This window comes from Balaenoptera acutorostrata, chromosome 9 (assembly GCF_949987535.1).
Source record: "Balaenoptera acutorostrata chromosome 9, mBalAcu1.1, whole genome shotgun sequence".
Lineage (NCBI taxonomy): Eukaryota > Metazoa > Chordata > Mammalia > Artiodactyla > Balaenopteridae > Balaenoptera > Balaenoptera acutorostrata.
In genome coordinates, this window is record NC_080072.1 from 26,972,578 (window position 1) to 26,997,639 (window position 25,062).

The following is a 25,062-nucleotide window of genomic DNA, read 5'->3' on the forward strand; positions in this document are numbered from 1 at the left end:
GCAGAAGAGAGTATTAATTTTCCTCCCACAGTCTTAATGAAGAAATAAAGAAACTAATTTTCCATTACCATTCAAGGGGCAATCCACTCCTTAAGATTGTGAAATTAATGTAACAGATTCAACCAACTGAACGGTCTATGCATCTTTCTTCCCCTCTCCCATTCCAAGCCTGGGAACTATATTTTATATAAACAAAGTTTAAATAGTTAACTAAAAATGAATGCCGTTTTAAAACTTAAGTTTATATATAGTACTGTAGTTAGAGCAAAATACCTGCAGACAGTTTCCAGTATCTTTGACTTTATAACATTTATTATCTTCTGTGTCTGAAGCACAGCAGATATTATGATCTTTACTAATTATAATTTTCCTAATTAAAGTAACTTGTATCTATAATGCCTTATTTTCCTAAGGTGTTCAGTGTAGTTAGCAGATATTAAATCATTTATCTTTATAACATATCAGTGAAGCTAGTAGGAGAAGTATTGTTCTCATAATTTAGAGGAGAATATGAAAAGTCAATGATCATAGGTCATGATCATACAGTAATTTTTGTCATGAACATTAAGATTAGATCTCTCTCTCTCTCTCTCTATATATATATATATTTTCCTCCCCCACCCACTTCCTATTTAGGGGAAATTCCCTACCATGCACAACCCTAGTGGGATGCAGGGATCTGCCTTCCACTACTGAAACCAAAGGGCAGTGATATCCCCTCTCCCTGGCTTGGGGCAGCCAGAGTATGGGCACATTATCCAGAATATAGGATTTGGACATTCTAGTTCAGGGCCTTGAATTTTTTTCTTTTTTAAAAATTATTTATTTATTTATTTATTTATTGACTGCGTTGGGTCTTCGTTGTTGCCCGCGGGCTTTCTCTAGTTGCGGAGAGCGGGGGCTGCTCTTTGTTGCGGTGCACGGGCTTCTCATTGCAGTGGCTTCTCTTGTTGTGGAGCACAGGCTCTAGGCATGAGGTTTGCAGTAGCTGTGGCACGAGGGCTCAGTAGTTGTGGTTCGTGGGCTCCAGAGCACAGGCGTAGTAGTTGTGGCACACGGGCTTAGTTGCTCTGCAGCATGTGGGATCTTCCTGGACCAGGGCTTGAACCCGTGTCCCCTGCATTGGCAGGTGGATTCTTAACTACTGAGCCACCAGGGAAGTCCCCTTGAATCTTTTCTTAATTTTTATTTTATATTAGAGTATAGTTGATTTACAATGTTGTGTTAGTTTCAGGCGTACAGCAAAGTGATTCAGTTATACATATATATATATATATTTTCAGATTCTTTTCCCATATAGGTTATTACAGAATACTGAGTAGAGTTCTCTGTGCTGTACAGTAGGCCCTTGTTGATTATCTATTTTACATATAATAGCGTATATATGTTAATCCCAACCTCCTAATTTATCCCTCCCTCCACCTTTCCCCTTTGGTAACCATAAATTTGTTTTCTTTTTTTTTTTCAGCATCTTTATTGGAGTATAATTGCTTTACAATGTTGTGTTAGTTTCTGCTGTATAACAAAGTGAATCAGCTATATGTATACATATATCTCCATATCCCCTCCCTCTGTGTCTCCCTCCCACCCTCCCTATCCCACCCCTCTAGGTGGTCACAAAGCACCGAGCTGATATCCAAAAATTTGTTTTCTAAGTCTGTGAGTCTGTTTCTGCTTTGTAAATAAGTTCATTTGTATCATTTTTTTAGATTCCACATATAAATGATGTCATCTGATATTTGTCATTCTCTGTCTGGCTTACTTCACTTAGTATGATACTCTCTAGGTCCATCCATGTTGCTGCAAATGGCATTATTTCATTCTTTTTTATAGCTGAGTAATATTGCATTGTATGTATGTACCACATCTTCCTTATCCATTCATCTATCGATGGACATTTAGGTTACTTCCATGTCCTGGCTATTGTAAATATTGCTGCAATGAACATTGGGGTACATGTACCTTTTCGAATGATGGTTTTCTCTGGATATATGCCCAGGAGTGGGGTTGCAGGATCATAGGGTAGCTCTGCTTTTAGTTATTTAGGGAACCTCCTTACTGTTCTCCATAGTGGCTGTACCAATTTACAGTCCCACCAACAGTGAAGGAGGGTTCCCTTTTCTCCACACCTCCTCCAGCATTTATTATTTGTAGACTTTTTGATGATGGCCATTCTGACTGTTGTGAGGTGATACCTCATTTTAGTTTTGATTTGCATTTCTCTAATAATTAGCAATGTTGAGCATCTTTTCATGTACTTTTTGGTCAGGGCCTTGAATCTTGAGGGAGTAACGCACAGATGCAGAAACTATTAAGAATTACTTGTACATACTAGCAAAGACAGCCAGAATCTACAATGGTGTTATGTGTCTGCTGTCAATCGTGTCCTGTGGTGTGACCTCTCCCAGCGTCCTAGCCAGATGATTCCTCTGGTGTTATCTGGGTTCTGGTTCCTGATGATCAAGCTTCCTTGGCTTCTGCCCATTTTCTGAATCTCCTTCTCCAGGTTTCTCATTGATTTTGTGAGCTGCCCAATGCCCTTCCAATAAATTCCTCTTCTGCTTATGTTAGTCAGAGTTGATTTCAATTACTTGCACACAAGAGCAGAGTCCCTTAATCCATCTGCTTTTGAAGGCATGATTTTTTTTTTTGGCTGTGCTGCGCGCATGCAGGATCTTAGTTCCCCAACCAGGGGTCAAACCTGCAGTGGAAGCACAGAGTCTTAACCACTGGACAGCCAGGGAAGTCCCAAAGGGATCATATTTTAATCACTAAGTTGTCCTGTATACTTAGGATAGTTAAGTTTTGCACTAAATTAAAAAAATTCTCTGCTATATTAGTTGAAGTCTAGCTGCAAAATCATAAGCCTTTGTATATAGCCTTTAGGATGATGTCAACCACATATTTTTTTTATTGGACCTAATCAATAAAGTTAAAATGGAATTATAGATTGAAAATATTTCCATTATATCGAGCAAGGAAAAGCAAGATACAAAGCAGAATGTATAAAATATTCTCAATTTTATACACATATTGGTGAATAGAAAAAAGTACTGGAAGAATAGGTAATAAAAACACTCAGACTTCCCTGGTGGCGCAGTGGTTGAGAATCTGCCTGCCAATGCAGGGGACACGGGTTCGAGCCCTGGTCTGGGAGGATCCCACATGCTGCGGACCAACTAGGCCTGTGAGCCACAACTACTGAGCCTGCGCGTCTGGAGCCTGTACTCCGCAACAAGAGAGGCCGCGACAGTGAGAGGCCCATGCACCGCGATGAAGAGTGGCCCCCGCTTGCCACAACTAGAGAAAGCCCTCACACAGAAACGAAGACCCAACACAGCCAAAAATAAATAAATAAATAAATAAATAAAATAAAATAAGGTACCGCTTACTTAAAAAAAAAAAAAAAAAAGAATCCACCTGCCAATGCAGGGGACATGGGATCAATCCCTGGTCTGGGAAGATCCCACATGCCACGGAGAAACTAAGCCCGTGCGCCACAACTACTGAGCCCATGTGCCACAACTACCGAAGCTCACATGCCTAGAGCACGTGCTCCGCAACAAGAGAAGCCACCACAATGAGAAACCCGCACACCACAGCGAAGAGTAGCCCCAGCTCGCTGCAACTAGGGAAAGCCTGCGTGCAGCAACGAAGACCCAAAAACAAAAAAGAACCCCCCAAAACCCCAAAACACTAATAAGTGTAGTGGGAATATAAGTTTGATTTCTTTGTGCTTTATTTTGACATTAAAAAAATTGACGTATTATTTCATAATTAAGAAAAACCCATAATAACTTAAATTTCTGGTTTTTTAAAAGTGGAAATTTACTGTTAAAAGAAACATTTCCACAGACTATTTACTGATTTAGTAGGCTTTTAGTCAACGATTCATGAATCAGGCAGCATTCAAACTAACAGATAGAGAGGAGCTCTGAATAACTGCACAAGATGAGAGATTTTTATAGACTAAAGTGAGGAGAACAAGGAAGTTATACTGGGCATTTGCTGGTTGATTAAAGCAAAGTTACTTTCCTTATATGGAGCAAAAGAGCATCTTGGAGCAGGTCGGGTAACTTGTGCTGAGCAGGCAAGTACTGATTGGTTGACCTAGGACTTCCTTTCTTGGGAGAGCCAAGCATAGAAACATAGTGAAGTTTTGTTTTGCTGACATGGGGCTTAGCATGAGCGACTCCAGCTTGGGCCTCATCTGGTTACTTTATACCATTACAAAAATAGAAAAAACTGGATTTCATTTTGCAAACATAGAAAGAAAATTAGTCATAATTTGACTTCAACAATTACCAACACATGGCCTTTCTTGTTTCATCTGATATATGCTTTACTCCCACTAATGCTAAATTATCAGCTCAGAAAGATTTTTTTCATTTAATTGATTATTCCTTCTTTTGCATATGTTACTCTCCCTTTTAGGAATTCTTAATCAACATCTGTTTCTTTCACTTCTTTAAACCTTATTCTCGTATTTTTCTTTCCTTTATCCTTTATCTCTTTATTTTGGTTAAATTTCTAAGTTTGCCTCCTGCTTTACTAATTCTGCTTCTAACTTTGTTGTGTACTGTCTTCAATGCAATTTTAAATCTAATCTTTTCTATTCTCAAAGTGTTTCATTTTTATGAATGCTTATTTTGTTCTCATAAACAATCAATTCTTCGATCTTATTGAGAAAAAGAATCAGAAAATTTTCTAGACTTTTCCTGTTTTTGTATTAAATTTATTTTAGAGGGATCCATTCCTCTGATCATTCTAGATCAGGGGTGGTCAAACTACAGCTCTCAGGTGCCTGTTTTTGAAAACAGTTTTATTGTAATACAGCCTCGCCCCTCTATTTACATAGTGTCTAGGGCTGCTGTTGCATTATAAAGGCTACAATAGCTGCTTTCCTGCTACAATACCACTCTGTCTAGTTGCCACAGACTGTATGGCCTGCAGAAGCTAAGATATTTACTATCTGGCCCTTTATAGAAAACGTTTGTTGACCATTCCTAGGTGGTATCTTACTTTTGAATTGCAGAGTATTTTCATAATTCCAGAGATTTTTCTTTATTTGCCTATCAACAAGAATTATGAACAAAGGGTTAGTACCAGAATCAAAAGGGGGCCCTTTCAAATTTTGCCTGCCTGGGACCCACATTAGACCTACCAAATCGGAGTTCTCTGTTGTGCCAACCTTCTTTCTCTCACTACCCTGGCTCCACTGTCAAGAAGATGCTTTGACCGTCTGCGTTTATGGCCAGCTGTGTAATTTGTACCTGGGGAGGCTAACTTCCTGGACGTAGTCTACTTGGAAGACTAGCTTTTTTCTCCATGCTTTTTCCAGTTTATCCGCTATGTTAATACAAACCAATAGGAATCAAAGTGTTATTTTAAGCTGCTTTGGCTTGACATAAACAGCTATAATAAGTAACCAAAATAAACTTGCATTTTTAACCTCCTTTAACTGGTTTCTTACTCAGAGTATAGATTATACACATATACTTATGTTAACTCACACAGGGCAATGTTAGTTAAACACCATTATTATCTCAGGTCAGATTAGTTTGCTACTTCAGAACCAGAAAAGAGGAGTTTCCAAAAGGAGTCTTAGACCCTGAGTAGGAAAAAATGAACCATAGATTTGGTATTAGTGTTAGCTTATTTGTGATTTCTGGAAAAATCTTTGAATTTTCTGTCCTCTGGTTATTCAAGCTTCAGAATTGTAGTTGGAATTGAGACTTTTATCTCCTTCCAGCTCTAAAATTCTTTACTATAACAATACTTGAGTATAGTCCTGGAGCCTGTACTAGTGCTAAGCTCCAACGAGTCTCCACAGAGGAGCCCTGGTTCATCAGAGGGCCGGCTAGGAGGCCGGGGAAAGGCATAATGATGTAGAAAATAATTGAAAAGTAATACCATGGTTTTTCCCAAGACTGGTCCAGATCTCTCTTACTTGGTCTTATGAAATTGTTTTTAACTGACTTAATAGGGATGTTTCAAGCCACATTTGGCCAGAATATAAATTCATTAGATAAATCTGATCTTCAGAAAATTATCTCAAGTTGGCCTTGTGTTTTATATCTTTATTTAACTTAGATCCACATTTTGGATACAGTTTTTTACTGAACTCTGTGAATAAAGGAGCCCAACAAGCAGTGTATTTTACAGCAGTATAAATTTTAAGAGCTCTTTCATCCTTTCCCTACTTATGTGGAATTCCTGTTAATGTCAATGGGATTTACTATGATTGAAATGAAGGGAGTCTGTGTCCTTGAAAAGTTTGTAAGCAGTCTTTAGATATATAAATGATATTACATACTTATGAACAACATATAAAAGTTTAAATAGCATTAACATGAACAGAATAAAATAAGATAAAGATATGTCTGTATTAGCAATTGAAGAGAATTGGAGAGGAAATTGAATTAATTATCTGGGTAATTGCCTTGTTTTTTCACTTTAAGTTTGGGACAGAGTATTGGGAGAGGCTCACTACTCAGGTTGAGTAATGAAGTGCCTTCTTTCAGATATAAGGTTCTGTATATTTGCATTAGTAAATCAAGGACTGCAAGGATAGAACCACTTTCTTCCAGATGAATTTTTTTTTTTTTTCTTTCTTCTCTGTTTTCTTAAGATGGTTGTCTCTGCATCCATTCCTTTATCCCAAAGTTTGAGTCAGGGAAAAATAGGTGGGTGTTTTATCTATATTCTACAACTAATTTTGGAGGAAGAAGAGGGTGGAGGTTGAACATTCCATTATACATTCTGGCATAAGTGGGTCTCTTTTTTTTTTTCTTAATAGATTTATTTAATTAATTAATTTATTCATTTTTTGGCTGTGTTGGGTCCTCGTTGCGGTGCGAGGGCTTCTCATTGCGATGGCGTCTCTCATTGCAGAGCACAGGCTCTAGGTGTGCAGGCTTCAGTAGTTGTGGCATGCGGGCTTCAGTAGTTGTGGCATGTGGGCTTCAGTAGTTGTGGCTCATGGGCTCTAGAGTGCAGGCTCAGTAGTTGTGGCACACAGGCTTAGCTGCTCCTAGGCATGTGGTATCTTCCCAGACCAGGGCTCGAACCCATGTCCCCTGCATTGGCAGGCGGATTCTTAACCACTGCGCCACCAGGGAAGCCCAAGTGGGTCTCTTTTTTATCTCAATGTAAATATTCAGTGAAGAATATCCCAGCTTCATTCATCAAAGGTATACAGACAGGGCTTAAGTAAACCTTTGTTTTGAGGTTATGGACTAAATCTTTAATCTAGTAAAAAAGAAAGAGAGGAAAGAAGAGTGTGGAAGTCTCAGAGCAGCCCATCCACACTATTTTAGAAAAATACTTGGCCTGTTGAACAGAGGAATAGTTCGGTATTTGAAACCCTAGGCAAAATCCATTAGTAAGTCCTAAAACTTGGAGTAAAGGAATAAGAGACAGGAAAAGACAAGAATACTGTTATTCTGAAGTCTTTACCTTGATTAGGAGAATAATGCGAGCAATGGCATAATACAAGTAAAGGGGTCAGAAAGAGGATCTGGTTGAGGGGGCAAATAAGATAAATTTTATAAACTTGCTGGATTTGTCTCATTGCTTTTCATTAAGATTTGGATTGGAAGTTAAAAGAAAAACCCAGTATATTAGGAAAAAAAGTAAAAGTCTTAGGAAGAATATGTTTAATGCAAATTTTCTGATATGAGGATTTTTTTTTTTTTTTTTTTTTTGCTGCAGGGCTTGCGGGATCTTAGTTCCCCTAGTTTCTCCAACCAGGGGTTGAACCCGGGCCCTCGGCAGTGAAAGGGCAGAGTCCTAATCACTGGACTGCCAGGGAATTCCCAAGGAATTTTTGATTTGTTCTCCTATGTAGAATACATACAGCATAAGGTTAAATAAAGTCAAGTAATCATAAGCTCCAAAAAAAAAAACAAACCCACCAAATCATAAGCTCACAATAAAACCTCTCCCGTAGTATATGTAGTACATATAGTAAATGTTTTGTAGTTGATTAATCTATTGACACCTAAAATTCAATAGCTAATTGACATGTTACATTGTTATATATGTCAAGTTGAAAAGCCAGAGTGAAGACCCAATATGTACCGCAAATTTCAGAGAGATTTCGACTACAATTTGTGACACTACCAACATGAAATTCTTTAAGTTATATGCACATTTGACTTTAAATTTAAGTATATATCCATAAGTATTTATTAAATGTGTGTCATGTGCGGAGCACTGTGCCGAGGCTGCAGATACAAAGATGAATAAGATACAATCCTTTCCTACAAACATGGAAACAGGTAACTATGATGAAATGTGATAAACGCTGACTAACAAGTTACAAGCACTTGTTTTCACTATAGCATTTTGATATAAGCTATAGAAACCTGTTCATTTACTTTGTGCATATAACATTTTTCTTTGATGTACATATTATCTCCTGTTATTCTCCTAGGGAGTCATTGTGCTTATTCATGACGAACTCTTAAGTAGCTCCAGGCCTATTAATATAGGATGTGAAAACTGTGATTATAGAGAACCTAGTTTGGGAGACATGTAAATATGCTCACTCGCTTTACGACACCAGGTAAAAATGACATACTTTCATTCTCTGACAATTATGGTTAAGGTTGGATTAAGACATTCTGAAGCCTTAATCTGTGTCAAGTGTAAAAGTGATTCTACATTATAATAAAGATTCACAATCTATTTATAAAAGAACACACACTTTGTAGTGAAGAAAGCTCTTACTTTGCATATACGTAAAGTTACATCAGATTAGTTGAGAGGAGGAAATGAGGACAGAGAGCTAAAAGGGAAAAAAGAGAGAGCACAGAAGAAAGAGGAAGAACTTCCCATCAACTGGGCTTGGACTTAGATGCCTGATAGCCACTTAATCAATTAATACTTATTCATTCATTAATTCACTTAATTAATACTTACTGAGTCCTTAAAAATAACAGGCATAATAACAATAGTAATACATAATAGTGATAATAATAACAATAACAGTTATCCGGTATGAAGTGCTTACTACTTACCAGGCACAGTAGTGGGCCCTTTATGCACCTTACCTATCATAGTTATATCTTATAGGTGGATACTATCATTATTCCCATTTTACTGATGTGGATTTTGAGGCACAAAGAGATTGAATTACCTTGCCCAAGGTCATCAGCTAGTAAATGACAGTCAGAATTTGTATCAAGCCATCTGCTCTTAACCACTAGGAATGTGCCATCCACTGTGCTAGCCTTTGGGGATTTAAAAGTAAATATGACCAGATTCCCTGTCCTGAAGGAGTTCACAGTCTTACTGGAGAAAGAAAGTGCAAATAATTGCCCTGCAGTGTGATAAACACTACAATAAACATATGTAGAATCCAGTGATTATACAAAGGAGGGAATGATTAATTCTGCTTAGATGGGAGTAAAGGGTTGATAAAATTTCAAAGAGGCAAACTGTGAGCGGGAACTTAAAGAATGAGAAGGTGATTTTTAGGCAGGCAGGGTAATAGTGAAAGTAGAAGGAGCAGCATATGTAAAAGTTAAGGGAACTTCAAGCTGGGGCGAGGTACTGGGGAGGGAGAGCCTGGAAAGGAGGACTCCAAGGATATGCCAGGCAAGTGGAAGAAGTGTATGGAATTCTAAACAGTTTCATTATGTTTATTAACTTTTAGATAAGGCATGTCTGTATTAGCAATTTATTCAAAGATAAGATAGCCATCCATAAAATAGAATTCATTATAAAATGTAACAATTTTGATAAAAACTTTAAAAAGTAAACGACTTTCCCAACAGTTATTTTCACTTCGAGGGTATCACTTTCACTTTGGGGATATCACTTCTGGGTGATATCCATTGTACACACAGACATTTCAAAAAACAAAGTTCCATCTTATTATACTGTATTAAAATACCTCTTAGATATTTTGACATAGATATCTGGACCAGGTAGTTTCCATCTGGCTACCAGCATCAAAAGTCTGGTGTTCAGAGACAGAAAAAACAAGGTCGGCAACATAACTTACAGAATGAAGTCCTAAGGCTTCTGTTTGTGAGGTATGAGAGAGAAAATCTCAACTTGGGGAATGGTGTCTAGCTTGAGTCCTCACTTAGGTCCTCTGAGTTTTACAGGCCCTTTCATAAAGAATCTGGGGCTGGGGTCAAAGAATCCTAAAGCCTTCTTTAGGATTTTTCGCTTTTAGTCTTTAGACTGACTCTTCCTTTCACCTCTTCCCCACACAATTGACAAATACCATGAATTAGATCTCTGACAGATACAGAGGGGCAGGTAGCACTGTTTCTAGTATGAGTCCATTAAATAATCATGTGATAATTATGTAATTAAGTATTACGGTAATCATATGATAGTTACATACAATAAAAATGTTATGATTACAATAGAAAGGTGTTTGTTCCTTCACAATTTCCCTATTATTTTCTGTGTAATCTTCAATTTTAGTGTACTATAATTTACTCAATCATTCTTTAATATGATATTTAGGTTATTTTCAATTGCATGCCATTATAGATAATGCTGCAATAAAGAACACTGTGTACATATTTTTTCCCACATGTTATTTCCTTAGTATAAATTCCCAGGAGTGAGAGAAAATAATAATATTTACATAGCTTTTCTGTGTATTACCATATTGCTTTCCAAAAAGGGTATGCCATTTATAAAGGTACCAAAGGTATGAGTGACCAATTTAATCACGTACTTCACTGGCATCAAGTGTTACAATTCAACAACAAAAATTGCTGATATGATAAGAGTAAAAAAAATCTCAAGTTTATTTTGACCTGCAACTCTTTGAGGAGCTACAAGGATGGTCATTTCATGGGTTCTCTTATTGTATGTAAAAGAAAATTCCAATTTTGGCTTAAGGCAAGTCTACATAGTTATAACTTAAAAGAATAAGGTGTTAGAATTTACCAGGTTTTGTTAAACATTTTAATAATTTAAAAAATTCCATAAGTTTACACTTAAACTTGGCAAGTTACACTGTGCTAAAGTTTTCTCTTATCCTTCTCAGAATTCAAAGACATATTTATAGTTTTAATCAGTGTACTCATTGCTGTGTTCTTTGAGATTACTTATATTTTATGCACTGAAACAGTATACTTATTTTTTAAAGGTTATGAAGGGTTTGAATATATTAATATACTATGTAATTTTCTAAATATCCAACATTTCAGAATAATTATTTCCAAGTTTTCATTACTCTAAATAGCACTGTTATGAACACCTTTGTACAATTGTTATTCTCCTTTCTCCTGTCTCCATTTGATTATTCCCCTTGGAATGTTATCTCAAGAATGGGATTACGGGGTCAAAGGATGTGCCTAATTTTAATTGTTAATTGTTGTTAACATAATGATGGGTTATTTTTAAGTGATTAACTACTCTTGTTTTAAAATAGACACTTCAGTTGGAACCAAGGTGTTTTCCATTGAACCAGACATCTATCATGAATATTTTAGAAAAGGAGAAGTGGCAAAAAGTTCTGAAAACTACTTTAAATATTTCTTCTAGGGACAAGTTATATTTTATATTTACTAACCATTGGGACATATGCATAGAATTATAAGGGGATCAGAGGTCATTAAGTTCAATTCCTTAACCTCTGAACACCTTAGCTTCTTTTGTTTTTTTAGCATCTTTATTGGAGTATAATTGTTTTACAGTGTTGTGTTAGTTTCTGCTCTATAGCAAAGTGAATCAGCTATATGCATACATATATCCCCATATTCCCTCCCTCTTACATCTCCCTCCCACACTCCTTATCCCACCCCTCTAGGTGATCGCAAAGCATGGAGCTGATCTCCCTGTGCCATGCAGCTGCTTCCCACTAGCTATCTATTTTACATTTGGTAGTGTATATATGTCAGTGCTACTCTCTTACTTCGTCCCAGCTTACCCTTCCCCCCTCCCCGTGTCCTCAAGTCCATTCTCTATGTCTGTGTCTCTATTCCTGTCCTGCCCTTAGGTTCATCAGAACCATTTTAATTTTAGATTCTATATATATGTGTTAGCATACGGTATTTGTTTTTCTCTTTCTGACTTACTTCACTCTGTATGACAGACTCTAGGTCCATCCACCTCACTACAAATAACTCAATTTCATTTCTTTTTATGGCTGAGTAATATTCCACTGATATATGTGCCACATCTTCTTTATCCATTCATCTGTGGATGGACACTTAGGTTGCTTCCATGTCCTGGCTATTGTAAATAGTGCTGCAATGAACATTGTGGTACATGACTCTTTTTGAATTATGGTTTTCTCAGGGTATATACCCAGTAGTGGGATTGCTGGGTCATATGGTAGTTCTATTTTTAGTTTTTTAAGGAACCTCCATACTGTTCTCCATAGTGGCTGTACCAATTTACATTCCCATCAACAGTGCAGGAGGGTTCCCTTTTCTCCACACCCTCTCCAGCATTTATTGTTTGTAGATTTTTTGATGATGGCCATTCTGACCGGTGTGAGGTGGTTTTGATTTGCATTTCTCTGATGATTAGTGATGTTGAGCATCTTTTCATGTGTTTGTTGCCAATCTGTATATCTTCTTTGGAGAAATGCCTGTTTAGGTCTTCTGACCATTTTTGGATTGGGTTGTTTGTTTTTTTGATATTGAGCTGCATGAGCTGCTTGTATATTTTGGAGATTAATCCTTTGTCAGTTGCTTCATTTGCAAATATTTTCTCCCATTCTGAGGGTTGTCTTTGGTCTTGTTTGTAGTTTCCTTTGCTGTGCAAAAGATTTTAAGTTTCATTAGGTCCCATTTGTTTATTTTTGGTTTTATTTCCATTTCTCTAGGAGGTGGGTCAAAAAGGATCTTGCTGTGATTTATGTCATAGAGTGTTCTTCCTATGTTTTCCTCTAAGAGTTTTATAGTGTCTGGCCTTACATTTAGGTCTTTAATCCATTTTGAGTTTATTTTTGTGTATGGTTGAACACCTTAGTTTCTTAATGTGCAAAAAGTATATAATAATAGTGCTGTTGTGGAGACTAAAACAAGATAATGCATGTAAAACACTTAGCTCTTTGTATGACACATAGTAAATTATCAGTAAATATTAGTCATTATCAGAGTATAGCTGCTATAGTTAGCATATACCATATTGAAAGGTCATATTCTATCCATTCGTCATAAGTGCAAGGCATTTTTTGAGAATTTGGTGTGTAAAAGTGAACAAAGCTACACAGCAAAGGAAACCACTGACAAAATGAAAAGGCAACTTACTGAATGGGAGAAAAAATTTACAGATGATATGACTGATAAGGGGTTAACATTCCAAAGTACAACTCAACATTGAAAAAACAAACAATCCGATTAAAAAATGGACAGAAGGGCTTCCCTGGTGGCACAGTGGTTAAGAATCTGCCTGCCAATGCAGGGGACATGGGTTCGAGCCCTGGTCTGGGAAGATCCCACATGCCGCGGAGCAACTAAGCCCATGAGCCACAACTACTGAGCCTGTGCGTCTGGAGCCTGTGCTCCGCAACAAGAGAGGCCGCGACAGTGAGAGGCCCGCCCACCGCGATGAAGAGTGGCCCTCGCTCGCCGCAACTGGAGAAAGCCCTCGCACAGAAACAAAGACCCAACACAGTCAAAAATAAAAAAAAAAAAAAAAAAAAGGACAGAAGACCTGAATAGACATTTTTCTAAAGAGGACATGCAGATGACTAACAGGCATATGAAAAGATGCTCAACATTGCTAATCATCAGGAAAATGCAAATCAAAACCACAATGAGATATCACCTCACACCTATCAGAATGGCTATCATTAAAAAGAAGACAAATAACAAATGTTGATGAGGATGTGGAGAAAAGGGAACCCTCATACACTGTTGGTGGGAGGGTAAATTGTTGCAGCCACTTTGGAAAACAGTATGAAGGTTTCGCAGAAAACTAAAAACAGAACTACCATATGGAGTAATTCCACTCCGGGGTATATATCCACGAAAAACCAAAGCACTAGTTTGAACAGATACATGAACCCCAGTGTTCATAGCATTGTTATTTACAATTCTCAGGGTATGGAAGCATCCTAAATGTCCATCAATAGATGAATGGATAAAGAAGTTGTGGTATATATACACAATGGAATACTACTCATGCACAAAAAAGAATGAAATTTTGCCACTTGCAGCAACATGGATGGACTTGAAGGGTGTTATGCTTAGTGAAATAAGTCAGACAGAGAAAGACAAATACTGTATGATATCATTTATATATGGAATCTAAAAAATACAACAAACTACTGAATATAACAAAAAGAAACAGACTCACAGATATAGAGAACAAACTAGTGGTTACCACTGGGGAGAGGGAAGGGGGGAGAAGCAAGATAGGGGTAAGGGATTAAGAGGTACAAACTATTATGTATAAAATAAATAAGATACAAGGATATATTGTAAAACACAGGGAATATAGCCAATATTTTATAATAACTATAAATGGAGTATAACCTTTAAAAATTGTGAATCACTATGTTGTACACCCGTAACATATAATATCATACGTCAACTATACTTCAGTTAAAAAAAAAAAAAGACGAAAGAAAGTGAAAAAACTAGTCTCTGACTACATGGAGCTTATGTTTTAGGATATAGACAATAAACAAATATACCATGTTAGATGGTAATTGTGTTCTAGAGAATAAAGTGAGGGCGGGGGGAGAGGGTGGAATTCCCTGGCAGTCCAGCGCTTAGGACTCCACCTTTCACTGTAGTGGCCTGGGTTTCCTTGTGGGGGAACTAAGATCCTGCAAGCCAGCCGCGTGGCTCCGCCAGCAAAACAAAACAAACTCAAGACCTTGCAGAAGCGCAAGAGGTACCATTTAGTACAGTCTATTGTGAAGTTTCATTTCAGGGGCGCTGTTTATATAAAAAAGCAAGGGAGGGGGTAGTAGAATATGTTTATGTGTGTTACTGTTTTATTTAGGGTAGTCAGGGATAATATGCTGACATTTGGGCAAACACCTGAAGGAAGTGAGGGAGTTAAAAGAGTTCCAGATAGACTTTTACTTGCAAATATGGTTAAAATTTTGAGGACAGGGACCATTTCTTTCAGATTTTGGTAGCAGAGCAAAAACTATGTAGGAGGCCTGAAACATATTGCATTCTATATTAGTTAGGTGCCAGAATAGGTGTGATCATCAGTGTGATTAGATGTAGAGTTTTTCTCTTTATTATTTCATTTAAAAAAAATCAGCGTTTAATTTTTTTTAAAATGTTAATATTTAGTTTTTTTTTTAAACGTTTCTTTAATTTATTTATTTATTTTATATTTATTTTTGGCTGTGTTGGGTCTTCGTTTCTGTGCAAGGGCTTTCTCCAGTTGCGGCGAGCAGGGGCCCCTCCTCATAGCGGTGGGCGGGCCTCTCACTTTCGCGGCCTCTCTTGCTGCGGAGCACAGGCTCCAGACGCGCAGGCTCAGTAGTTGTGGCTCACGGGCCCAGTTGCTCCACGGCATGTGGGATCTTCCCAGACCAGGGCTCGAACCCGTGTTCCCTGCATTGGCAGGCAGATTCTTAACCACTGCGCCACCCGGGAAGCCCTTAACGTTTATTTTTTTGCATGCATAACACTTTCATACGATTCAAACATAAAAATACAAAAAGATATTCAGTGAGGTCTCCCTCTCTCTCCTGTCCCCATTTGCAGTTCCTATTGCTCCTATTTTCTTTATCCTTCCAAAGTTTGTTTGTTTTTCCTACTTAGGAGGTCTCTTTGAAAACTTGAGATCATGTAGCCATGGCTGCCGCTCATCAATCTCCTGTACAGCTGGTTCTGTTGGATACTTGTCAGCTGTGAACCGTTCACTCTCAGAAACACACACTCTGAAGAATCCGAAGGATTTTTATTTTTAACATGGATATATAAACCAATACTGAAAGTAAACAGAGAAAAGCATCGAACATCCAGAGACAACTTTCCAGGAGCTTTATTGTTAAAAAAAAAAAAAAAAAAAAAGCAAAAAACAAAAAACCCACAATCATATTGCCCCAGGTGCTCAAGATTCCCCACCCACGCTCGACTAGGGTCCCAAAGGCCGGAAAACCGGAAGTGCCCTAGGGTTGGGAAAGGTGAACCGGAAGCGCTGGGGCGGCGGGGCTCCAGAGCCCTCTGGCTGAGGTAACTCAGAGCAGTCGCTAGCTTGCGGGTGACCGTTTAGAAGCAGTCCAGATTGTTTTCATCCAGGGTCCATTTAAGAGTTTGACCTGCATCTCTGGCTGCTCAGGGGCTGACTGTGCGTTGGTGGCGTCTAAAATCTTCCACTCACCGGATCAGGGAGAGGCTGGCACCTTCGGACCTCCCCCTCTTTGGGCTTCTCGTGACTTTTCCTGAAAACGATGTCAAGGCTGCGGTTAGTAATGTGTGTCTCGTCTGTTCGTCATAGGGAAGCGCAGACAAGTCCATCCTATACTTGTGCTTTAGGGTTGTTTTGTATTTAAACCTCGCATTCGCGTTTTGAATAAATGTAATCATGTTGGTCATTCTTGTGAAAAATTTCGAATGAGTCTGGTGCTCAAAGTTTCTAACATTTCAGACTGTGACTGGTGAGTCTCGATTTTCTTTGGTGGATGTTACGTGGCGGAACGTTTGAAGTTTAGTGCAAAAATCCTTCTAGGGCTATGAGCAGTTACCGAAGTGTGTACATTCTCAAGGAAAGTTTCTTTTTTCTTTATTCTTAGGGTTATTTTATTCTGAAGTGCCTTGCACAAGCAAACTGGAATGGAATCTCCCTGGTTATGAAATGACTGACTTCATCCTGATAATGCTGAATTGTAGATTTAAATTACTCATGTTATTGTCTTAATCTGCCACTTAGCTTTGCTTTTGGACATAGTCAGTGATGACTCTCAAGGCGTTTATGGGAACCTTTATAATCAGTATAGTGCATTTAGGGGACTGCCCTGGCGGTCCAGTGGTTAAGACTCCGTGCTTAGAATGTAGAGGGGCATGGGTTCGATCCCTGGTCGGGGAATGAAGATCCTGCATGCCGCCTGGTGTGGCCAGAAAAAAAAAAAAAAAAAAAGAGCAGTATAGTTCATTTAGAAAGAAAATGTGAATATTCCACTAACAATCTTCCCCTTAGATTAGTGAAATACTTTAATTTTGATTGTTTGCTATTTTGTCTTGGTTGTGATAAATGTCTATGGCTGTTTTTGTTTTGTACCTTGAAGGAAAAACCCTTGCTGAAATATTCCAACCTGAAAATCAGCAAATGCTATGTAGGTGGAATTTATTCTGCAGGCCTTCACAGTATTCTTCGCTAGCCATTTCTTTAGCCAATTTGAGTGTTTATTATAACCTTCCCTGGTTTCAGGGTTGGTTTGGAGTAGTTAGTGAATTTTTAAAAATTATATCCCCCACTTGATGATTTATGAAGTATGCTAATGTAACTTGAGAGAATATTTTAAATTTTATACTGCTTCATACCATATTATCAGGAACTAGTATCAGTTTAAAAATTTTTTTAAATTAAAAAAATTTTTTAACATCTTTATTGGAGTATAATTACTTTACAATGGTGTTTTAGTTTCTGCTTTATAACAAAGTGAACCAGCTATACCTATACATATACATATACTAGCATCAGTTTTTATATCATAGTGCCCACTGGGTGGCAGCATGGTGTTTTTCAGTTTCTTTAGCTTTGACTATGGATTTCATACTTCCTCTTGCTATAATAGTGATATTCTGACTGTAGTAGATATCTATCATATGCTGAATGCCAGGCACTGGACTAAGTACTTTATGCATATTATTTCATTTAATCCTAAAAAACAAATCCCAAACCCTCTGACATAAGTATTTCCATTATTCTTATATCATATGAGGAAGCTGTGGGAAAGAGATTAAATAATAATGCAAGGCTGATAAACTACAAGGCTGATAAACTACACAGCCAATAAGTGGTAGAGCCAGAATTGGAATACAGGTGTTTAACTGCTACTTCTTGCTAGTCAAATTAAAGTTATTGTAAGTTTGACCAAATAGTGAAGAACCAACAGTTAAAATGAGAAATCTGGATATTCTGAAAGAGGTGAGAACTGAACATTGGTTTTATATTAATGTGCCTCAAGACAGTTGGGGGTGCATGGTTTCCAAAAGGCAGTATTTCCTAAATTGTGTTCCAAGGAGCACCAGTCTTGGGAGATGCTTCAATAAAAAAAGGTTCCTGTGACCAGAAATGCTCTTGGAGATTCATTAAAGGCTCTCAGAAATCCTGCAGTAAAGGAACCTGTTTAACCCAACTTTTTTGGAACTGATAGCGTTCTTAAATTTTCTGATTATATCCCACATTAAAAATTACATTTTATATGCAGGCCAGTATAATCATATGTATATACACCTGAAATAAAATACTAAAATAAATACACATGAGGCAATACTTACCTTTAGTATGAGCAATATACTCTTATATTTTCTATTTTATTTTTTTCTAGTCTTTTTTAAAATGGTAAATAACTTTGTTGATAATTTATTCTTTTATTAGTCCTGGTAATAGTTGAATGAACACAGTGTTTCTTGTTGGGAAATTATCCTTTATAATCAATTCAGGCCGCTGGCAAAGTAAGAACACAGGAACAATTTTATTGTTAGAATTCTCCAAAATACATTCTTTGGCACACATGTTCCCCAGAATATTAGTTGGCATTGTGAATTCTCAAAAAAGTGTTCCACAGTCAAGATAAACTTGGGAAATTTGGTTTAAAGTTAAACAGGTTCTACCTATGCTAATGGTATTGTTAATCTCTGAGATGGGGAGTTAGTATGCAGTGTTTCCCAGATTTATTTGACCATGAAACCTATTTTTAGATCTTGTGGCTTTTGTGCCTGTTAGAATACACTTTGGGAAATGATCATATTGATAATTAGGGCAAAAATGTTTTTGTTGTAATGTATGCATTTCAGTTGAAAATTTTTATTGTAAATTATTCACCTAATTTTCGTAAGTCATTTATCCTATTTGCTAATATTGACATGGCAGAGAATATGTCAGAAAGCCTTTTAGCTTCTTAGTTTTCTTCTGACCCATGGAAACTTTCTGTTAATAATAAGAAAAGTCTTTATGAAATTCTCTGGCACTGATTAATTTCATATAAACTAAAACTTTAACTTTCAGTTTAAATTCAATGAGCAGTAAATTTCCAGGTGTGTTAGAATCAACCGTATTAAGACATTTGGGCAATTTGTGTTTCATATTTGGAAACATTTGGAGTTTAGTTAAAGGTTATAAGTGTTTAAGAAATGTTTAAAGGATTTTCCTACATTTTATTTATAAGCTGGACAAAATCAGTGCTTATATATTTGATCCAGAGATCTCTGTTGTGTTGCTTTAGATTAGTTGAATTTATGGTACCTTTAATAGTTTATTTCATGTTTGGTTCCATAATGATCCCTAGGGAGAGAATTTCCAATTCTCTCATTTCCTTCACACATCTCAGACCATTCAATTTTAGAATTTAGGTATTTCTAACTTTCTAAAATTTGTATATGAAATCCCTACTCCTTTTCTTAAATCAAGGAGAAATTTGGCAAAAATTTTACCAAATGTGAATAGAGAATGTTTTACTCATAATAGTGTAACACATTTTCTGTGAGAAACTCAGTGTTTTAGTAATTACACATAATTTATAGAAAATTTAAAGAAATACTTATCAAGTGTTCCCACAGTGCATTTCCCACTGGAGCTTAAGAAACCTATAAACTAGGGACTTCCCTCGTGGAGCAGTGGTTAAGAATATGCCTGCTGATGCAGGGGACATGGGTTTGATCCTTGGTCTGGCGAGATCCCACATGCCGCGGAGCAACTAAGCCCGCGAGCCACAACTGCTGAGCCCGTGCACCACAGCTACTGAAACCCACGCACCTAGAGCCCGTACTCCTCAACAAGAGAAGCCACCGCAACGAGAAGCCCGCGCACTGCAACGAAGAGTAGCCCCTGCTCACCGCAGCTAGAGAAAGCTCATGTGCAACAAGCAAGACCCAATGCAGCCAAAAAATAAATAAATAAAATTTTTAAAAAATTAACTTAAAAAATAAAGAAACCTATAAACTAAAACAGTTAATGAAAAATAACTTTTATGGCAGCATTATCAGTTGACGTAATAAAGTACAAGATTACGTGAACTAGACAGTAAGAACAGGCAGTATACACAATAAGGTACTAATCATATGATATGGGCAGCAAGTACAGTTCAGAAAAGGAGCAGTTGGTGTCAGATGGATTCATAAGAAAGTTTCATGGAGGATATGGAATTTGATCTGATTTTTAAATATGTTTAAACAGAAAAGGTAGAGGAAGGCATTCTGTATGAGAGAGCAGAATGTGTGAAGGTATTAGTCAGTTCAAGCTCCTTAACATGGCATGAAAGATCCTCAAGATGTGCCTGCTTCTCAAGCCTCATCCCAATCATCTCCTAGCTTTACATGTTAGACTCTCATCTCCTTAAACTGTTTTTAGTTCCTTATATAAAATGATGTTTCATCCATCTGTCTTTGCTTATGCTGTTTTTCCCCTCTAAAATGCCCTTACCTCATTTTCCACTTTGCTAATTTCTTAACTTTTAAGATTTTTAAGTCTCAGCCTAGAACTCACCTCCCTTAGGAAATCTCTGACCTTCTCAAGCCTTCCCTGATCTTCCCTTTCTGTTTCAGAAGCCCCTTCTTCCTGATACCATAATACTCTGTAGGAGAGATCTCTACCATTACATGTAACCACATTGTATTATAATTATCTATATATATCTGTATCTTTCCACCAGAGTTAGTTCCTTGAGGACAAGGTCTCTATTTTTTTTTTAATCATTACATTTTGAATATAGAAGAGGCTCAACAAATGTTTGTTTAATGAATGAATTTTTTTTTGTTTCCTTTATTTATTTACATTAATATTTTCGGGCTTTAAGATTCTCCTTAGTTCTGGTATTTTGAAATTTATTGAACAAGATCAGGTCTACAATGTTATAATGTCCTATTCCTCTCTGGAATCTCAAAAATCTTTGTATCTTGGCCCTTGATCTTATTCTTCACTGTAATTTCTAAGAAAGAAAGGAGTGTTGTTCTCTTTTTTTCTGAAGGCTAATCATTCTCCCAGACCTCACTTCTTCAAATCCCTCTCTTTTCATATTTAATCACATGATCTTTATTGGCTTTCTTCTATAAAATGTAAAATGTTTGAATTTCTTCTCTTCTGTCCCCTACTTTTCCTTGATCACTTATGACCTTAAACTACTACCTTATATCTCACTTAACATATCATTTTGTGAAAACTGCTCATTAACAACCTCCTACTTTCCAAATCAATTTGTGTCAGTAAGAACTACCCTCCTATCCTTCAGCCAAATTTGATTTCCCCTTGCTCAGGGTGTATCTCAGAATCCTCCTCCATGAACTATTTCTTGAATTCCTCAATAGCTTAAATCTCTTCTCCGAAGGTTAATTAAATCAGAAATTTACTGCTAGAACTAGCACTAGACACCATCTGCTTCAATTTGCTATTGCACTTGTAACTATTTGGGTAATGAGACAGGATATTTACAAATTAACAATCAAATTAAAATTTAAATTTAGTTTAGCATCCTTATTTTATAGGTGAACAAATGAGGCTTGGTCACTGTGTGCTTTGAACTCTGAACCCTTAGAGAACCCTTTTTTATCTGTCATGTCTTTTTTATCATGCCTAGTGTTATCATGTCTGGGATTACACTTATTTGAATAAATGCTTTACATTTCTAGACTTTGAAGGTAAAGACCATTAACTCACATTTGTATCACTTGCAGTTTCTTGAACAGAGAGATGTACTGGTATTTAATTATATCACTCTACTATATATAAGAAGTCTAATTTAAAAACTCTATATGTGGGGCACTTTTTCCATTTTTTCTTCATTACATAATTGTTCTTCCCTAGGTCTTCCTAGTGTTACAGAATCTTTCTTAAGATACCTTATTATAAAATGCAGTCATCTTAATATTTCTTAAGATATAAGCACAGTTACAAGAAACACTTTCAGTGCAACATGCAATGCAACGCAACAAAAATTAATTGACTGGGCTTCCCTGGTGACGCAGTGGTTAAGAATCTGCCTGCCAATGCAAGGGACATGGGTTCGAGCCCTGGCCTGGGAAGATCCCACATGCCGCGGAGCAACTAGGCCCGTGCGCTACAACTACTGAGCCTGAGCTCTAGAGCCCGCAAGCCACAACTACCGAGCCCATGTGCCACAACTACTGTGGAGCCCGTGCTCCACAACGAGAAGCCACGACAATGCGAAGCCCGCGCACCGCAACGAAGAGTAGCCCCCACTCACCACAACTAAAGAAAGCTTGTGCACAGCAACGAAGACCCAGCACAGCCAAAAATAAATAAATAAATTAAAAAAAAAATTAATTGACTGCCTGACTTTAGTAAATTATTGTATGAGGCAGTATGGGCCTGAGTGGGGAGGTGGTCACTCAGGCCCATGCTCAGTCATATGACCTGTACCTGTCAACTTTTGCCCCCTATCTGTTAAATATATGCTATGTCATTAAATGCTTTTAAATCTAAAAAAAAAAAAAAGAATGAGACTTGGCCACTAGTCTCACTACTTAAAATGAAACAGCTAACACATAACTATTGCTAATACAAGATAGAATGTGAGTGCAAATTTAATCAGTTCCCGTTTGGCACTGTGCTACATGGAATATAGAAAACCCTTTGGGGGCTTTCCTGGTGGCACAGTGGTAAAGAATCCTCCTGCCAATGCAGGGGACATGGGTTCGATCTCTGGTCCAGGAAGATCCCACATGCCGCAGGGCAACTAAGCCCGTGCACCACAACTACTGAAGCCTGCATGCCTAGAGCCCGTGCTCTGCAACAAGAGAAGCCACTGCCATGAGAAACCTAAGCGCCGCGATGAAGAGTAGCCCCCGCTTGCCACAACTAAAGAAAGCCCGCGCGCAGCAACGAGGACCCAACACAGCCAAAAATAAATAAATTAATAATTTAAAAAAAAACCAAACCTTTGGTTCTTCACTTTTAGAGGGGATACACTCTAGGAAATGTTTGTAATGTTTATCATACTGTTATAAATGGTCCTGATGGCGTTAAGGTGATTTTCCAATGAATCTTATAGCAATCCAAGATCAGATAATTAAATAGTGATTATATATGTTTAAATCCTGCTTTGGTAATTTTTTCTCAATGTTTTTCAATCTACACATACACCAGTTTGTGTGTGATTAATGAATACAATTTTTTACATAAGGGTTCACTTTTTGTGACATATGTCATCCATATTTTACACTCAAATATATTAATAATTACTTATGAAGGAGACATGCTTATAAAACTGATTTAACATTGAGTTCAAGTCATAAGAGTATTTCCAAGAATAAAAAGCAATATGAAAAACGACCTTTGGGCTATTTAAGAAAAAAAAAAGGAAACTTGGAACTTAGAGCTCTTTAACAAAGAATTTTGGGGAAAAAATTCTTGAGAAGTTCTAGTAACTGAAAAATCAAATTTTTGTTGTATATGTAAAACTATTTTTGATGATTTTGTTTATACTCTGAATGTTTTAGCTAATGTCAAAGCCTACCAATTGTTATTATGTGAAATGATAGTGTGAAATTGATGCAGTTATAGTATAACTATAAGGACGTGACTCATGTATTTTATGTACACATTCATTCAACTGTAGTGACAAATGGCTTCATGCTGTGTGATTAAATGCATATTAGCGTTTGCCCTAGGCATTTGATTATTACCATCTTTACTTCATTACATTACCACACTGTATGGCCATATAATTTATAAGATAATACACACATCACTTTGTTGCTGATAGGAATTATTCTGTTTTATGGATGGTGTCCTTTAATTTTGCCTTTCATGGATTATAAAATTGGTTAATATCTGCTGAAGTGAATCACTGGAGAAGCAAATAAAGATGTTGGCCTCAGGTCACAGTGTCATTTGTGATACTGGCAAAATCTTACAGGCTCATTTATCCCTGTACATGATTGATAACGGCATGGGTTAAATGGAGAAAGCTTTGCTTCTATTAAAGGATCATCATGAATGAAGACCTCCCACTTAAAAGTCAGGCATGATGAGAAGACAAGAGACTATCTACAGGTCAAATTAAATAACTTAAATAATTTAAGTAGAATGACAGTGTAATTTGTCCATTTTGTGTTATTACTCTGACCCCTATCAGGACTATAGGCTAACTTACTTTCTTCTGTAGAGTATTTACAATGTAATTTTTAATAAATACATTCAAAGATAAAAAAGCCTTTAGAGCTCTTAAATTGTGGTAAAATATAGATTTTTTATTATGTGCTTCTGAAAAAAAAACTTTTTAAAAAAAACTGCAATACTTGTAAAATTCTGAATTATGTGGTGAATGCTGAGGTAATGCTTTAAGCATTTTATGATATTATATTGACTTTATTTAAACATGTTAATAATGAAATATAAATAATATAAATGTCATAACTATGTTTTATAAGTATATTTATTATAAGTATTTATAAATATTATAAATAATAAATTTATTATTATAAATTACTATAAATGAACTATTTACAAGAGTTTGTTAGTAACACTTTGATGCCAAACATTAAAAATAAAGATACAGTCAGCATTTTTTAATGACTGCTTTCCTATATGGAATCATTGTTTGAGTTTAACTGTTCAAATTGTGGTTCAAAATAGGGAAGCCATATGCATTTTTGGATAATAAAAGCAGTATTGAAATGTGAGAGTGTTTTGATCTGTTAAGAGTAAAATACGGTAAAGCAACTGTACTCCAATAAAAAAAAAAATGAAAAAAGAGTAAAGTGTGGATGAAATCTCAAATTAAATATTACCTGTCTCCTTTAACTGACCGGAAAGGTATGTTTTGTACATAAAAGCATTCTCATTTCTTGTTCATTGGCTATTGAACCCTTACTATATGCCAGGACTTTAATATATTACCTCATTTAATCCTCACATCCTGTGAAATAATTATCCCTGTTTATAGATGAGGGAACTGAAACTCAGAGGAGTCACACAGTAGGT

At 36.8% G+C, this 25,062-nt stretch overlaps 1 protein-coding gene across 1 annotated transcript in view; it reads left to right on the plus strand.

Moving 5' to 3' along the window:
• Positions 1 to 16,326: 16,326 nt before the first annotated feature.
• The window catches only part of CCDC73 (coiled-coil domain containing 73), a 153,701-nt gene continuing 144,965 nt past the window's right edge, over positions 16,327 to 25,062 (plus strand). Inside the window, exon 1 of the mRNA XM_028166209.2 lies at positions 16,327 to 16,365. The gene's annotated coding sequence lies outside the window, so the exon portion shown is untranslated. The remainder of the gene's footprint in view (positions 16,366 to 25,062) is intronic.